The 4,176-nt window shown below is 38.9% G+C and overlaps 1 pseudogene; it reads left to right on the top strand.

Annotated features, from left to right (window-relative positions):
• LOC104849768 overlaps positions 1 to 1,391 on the top strand; it is a 2,007-nt pseudogene extending 616 nt beyond the window's left edge.
• The last annotated feature ends 2,785 nt before the right edge of the window (positions 1,392 to 4,176 follow it).

Below are 4,176 nucleotides of genomic sequence, written 5' to 3'. Positions count from 1 at the left end.
ATGAGAACCAAGACCTGTCATGTGGAGGTACAAGATCCCAACAATGAATGTAACTGTACTGTATCCCTAAAATGTACCAATAAACTCAATTAAAGCTGAAAAAAAAGAATGAGAAATTAGATTCATTCATAGGAAAATGGATACATATTGAGGATATACTCCTAAGTGAAATAAATATGTCACACATGTAAATACCGAATAGTTTCTTTGGTGTGAACAAACTATAATAGTACATAAGATCCTAATGAGATAATTGATAATGTGAAATAGGAAGAAAAGGGCTAAAGGTGTAGGGGAAGTGGGAAGTGTAGGGGAAAGGTAATAAGGGAAAAGAAAACAATAGGAGAAAATGAAAAAATGGAAACAAAGTCTTTGTAAATTGGGGAGGGGAGGAAGGGGTGAAGGGAGGGCAGGGACAAGGGGAAAAATGAGAACCAAGACCTGTCATGTAAAGGTACAAGATCCCAATGATGATTGTTACTGTACTGTATACCTAAAATATACCAATAAACTCAAGGAGAAAAAACATTTTTAAAAGGACGCCACCAATCCTAATGTCTTCAAAACAAGATGTATCACCTCACATCACCAGCGTTGGTGAAATGAAGCATTGTCTGTGTAGCTGCTGTGCAGCATTCAGCAATATAATAAGCATATTTCCAGTTCACAAGGTCCTCTTTCGGCAGCAGCTTTATGGAATCAAAACCTGGGATACAATACTTCAGTTGAGGAGGGATGATTTCAAAACTTGTATCATGGAATCCTTCCCTCATTAATGCAGTAAACAACTGCCCTGGCACTCATGTCTGGTCTGTATGAGGATTTATCTTGCCTTATCCATATGCACATCAGTGCTCCAGAGTTTGCAACCCATGGTATGGAGGCAAGACTTGCAGGAACCGAAGCCATTTTCACTCCATTGGGAAGAGTTCAGGCATTGCTTCAAGACCACAAGCATCATGGCAAATTTACACTTATCAGGCCTTCAGGGTGCTGAAATGCCATGGGATTATAGAGTATTATCAAAGCTTGGTGCCCATTCTTTTCCATAATGGATTCAGCAATGTTCTTTTCGTTGGCCTTCATGGTCCCATTAAGGAGCATCTGCCTATGGAACAACTCACTGCACTCATTTGGTTAATATCTCTGTGGAGGTATAATGGGTGCCAACTTGGGGTTCTTGTTTTTTCCAGTTAATGTAAAAACTTGCACACAGTCTCAGATTGGTGGGGAGTTTCAGTCTTTCTCCAAGATTTTTAAAACACTCTGGCTAGAATAAACAGGACAGGAAGCTGACAAATCTTTTCAGGTGTGACCATCTGAATTATCAGTCCCTCATCTCTTGGGGCATAATTAATGCAACTTAGGAATTCTTGCTAAAGATCATGTGAAAGAAGTCACCAGCGAAGTGCCATACATCAACTGAACAGACCTAAGAAAAATGCAGTTTGACTTAGGTTCAAATTGGCCCCAGTACAAACTGGTGTCATTGAGTCCAGGCCACAGTGAATTATGGGTAAAGCCGTTTTCCCTGAGCATCAACAAAAACAGAATAAAAGGTTTCAGTAGGAAACTTTTAAATTATTTTTTTCTTTTGTTTTTAATTTTTTATCATTAACCAAGAGCATCAGCCTAATTGCTGGTAAATAGCTGTCTATCTGATTGTCTTTCGCAGGGTACCCTAATAGCCAAGATATGACTCTTTTTCCCCAAACAGCCTTTAAGCCTTTTGTACTGAAGCATAAAATGGCCATAACCAGCCAGGGAAAATGTTCTTAAGGCCCCAGGACTTCTCAGACTTACTTTGTTACTCCATTTCCTTCTTTGCTCTCAGGAGCAGCTGCAAAGTGTAGTCTTCATTAAACTCAAGCATATATGCGGCAGGACACAGGGGCACAACAGAAAAGAAAAAGAGCTTATTTGGTCCTGCTGAATTGCTGGTATAAGTTTTGAGATTAAGCACCTGTTGGGGTAGTCATAATAAAGATTCTTTTCTGTTTAGATGTGGCAGATGGAATCATGCAGCTAATGAAATTTCTCATTTCATTTTCTACCTTTGAAAATTTTAATTCTGAATGTAACCTTAAGCCCTTCCAAAATATCCTTATGTTAATTTTACTGATTCCACTGCCAAAAGATGGGAGGATTTAAATTTTTATAGGTGTTTCATCCCGTTTAGAAGTTGTTGATTACATATAGTTCCTATTCTGTCTAGCTTGGTTTCTTTGAATTATTGGTACCAATTTAGCAGAGGGCTTTGGGGGCATTTTCCCACTTGATTAGTAATTTGTCATATTTGAGCATCCTGTTCTCTTGAAGCTATACTTTTGCAAAATAAAACACTCCCATAAGTTTTATCTTAGAAGGCTATCAATATCCCAGGGTTTTTTTTTTCCTTCTGATTTCTGAATTCTACAGATGGAGGGGGGGGCTTAAGATAGCTCTTTCCCACAGTGTTAGCTATCTTTATTTTATTCTTGAAAATGGAGACCCCTTTAGGATTTCACATTTGGAGAACCCAGTTTTAACACTGTGTTATTAAAGCTAGATGTTTCAGAGCATACGATCTAAATAAAAACATTTGAAGGGTTATGTTGAATTCTACAGGTCAGTGTTAGCTAGTCTATTCATCCCTTACAGACAAAGTTTGTCATGGAATCAGAGGTTATTTGAGTATTTTTTTCCAGATTGGTGAAGCAAAATGACTCATACAGCAATTGAATAACTAATGAAATATAAGAAACATCCTGGAGAAACAGTTCATGAATCTTTAAAAATCGTCTGTAAATATTATGTGCTTAAGATTTCTTCCTGCCCATCTAACTAGAAAGTAGATTTGTCTCTTTTCTTTTTGGGGGGCGGCGCACGGGTGGTGGTGGTTCCAGAGATTGAACCCAGGGCCTGTCATGTGCCTAGGCCAGTGCTCTACCATTGGGCAATGCCCCGGTCACCCCCCTTTACCTTCTTAAAGATAGGTTTCTTGTTACCAGTTTTCTCATTTTGTGAATTTGTGCATGTAACAAACCAAAAAATCAGGGCCTTAAAGTTTCTGGGCAGATAGTCCCAAACAGCTGTTTACTGTGAAATGCATGAAGGCTGTTTAAATAAAGTGAACATCCTTTCTCCAATTGTAAAGGATTAGGGAGCATATTAAGGATTAGCAAGGAAGCTAAGTAGCTTTACAGCAGCTCTGATTGACAATTTTGTGTTAGATATAACAGTTTAGAGATCAAGGTGAGGATGTGAGGATTTCAGAAAATAAGAAGTTGACACCAAATAAATTTCAGTGTGCTTTGGCCTGTTAAAGAATCAGGATTTGAAGTGAGTTGCAGAAATGAATGAAGAAGGGGCCAGGGATATAGCTGGCTCTGAGTTCAATCCCCAGTACCGGGGATGGGGGAAGATGAATGAAAAGGGCACTTGGCCCCCTCATTCACGTGTGTGACCCTGAGCACCCGTAGACAAGTCTAGGAGCACAGCAGTGGGGAGTCAGAGGTCACAACCTCGCCCTGGGAGTGAACACCATTGGCCTTCAGCTCTCTGGGACTCACTTTTGTTTACACTCCATGCAGGAGAAAGATTTTACTTATAAAAAGAACTTCACTGAAAACTAAGGAAAATGCTTTGCTATTTGCCCTATCGAAGAATATGTGGCATTTTAAAACAATTAATATTTGAATGGTTTTAACTCATTCTTAAATTTGTCACCTTTTACTCCTTGAGGACCAAACCACAAATACATTACCAGAGACAGTCTTGTGTTGTGCTATAGACTTAATGTGACAAAAAAATTTGGAACTTGTAGCCAACAGTTTTATCTGAAGGGTAAGTCAAAATGTATAATAAATAAGAAATTCTATTATTTTTACCATCAGAATGAACTATCATGGTAATAATTTTGAAAAGGCAAATATGATTGAATAACTGTGTGAAAAGCTTTAAAGTGGTCTGTTACATATATGACTCGTGAGCACAGGACCAGGTCTTGTGCCCTATGCTTCATGTCTGATGCCACCAGAAATGTCACGAATCCTGTATTTAAACACACTTTTTGAGTGACATGATCCCTGAGGTCTTCACCACACACACACACATTTTTTTTTTTGTACCAGGGATCAAACTTGGGTCTTTGCACTTGTGAGGCAGGTGGCGGAACCACTGAGTTAAATCCACGGC

This window comes from Fukomys damarensis, unplaced genomic scaffold, assembly GCF_012274545.1.
Source record: "Fukomys damarensis isolate Sample0158 unplaced genomic scaffold, DMR_v1.0_HiC HiC_scaffold_39, whole genome shotgun sequence".
Classification (NCBI taxonomy): domain Eukaryota; kingdom Metazoa; phylum Chordata; class Mammalia; order Rodentia; family Bathyergidae; genus Fukomys; species Fukomys damarensis.
Note: the sequence above shows the minus strand (reverse complement) of the source record. Positions and strands in the feature narration are given on the sequence as shown.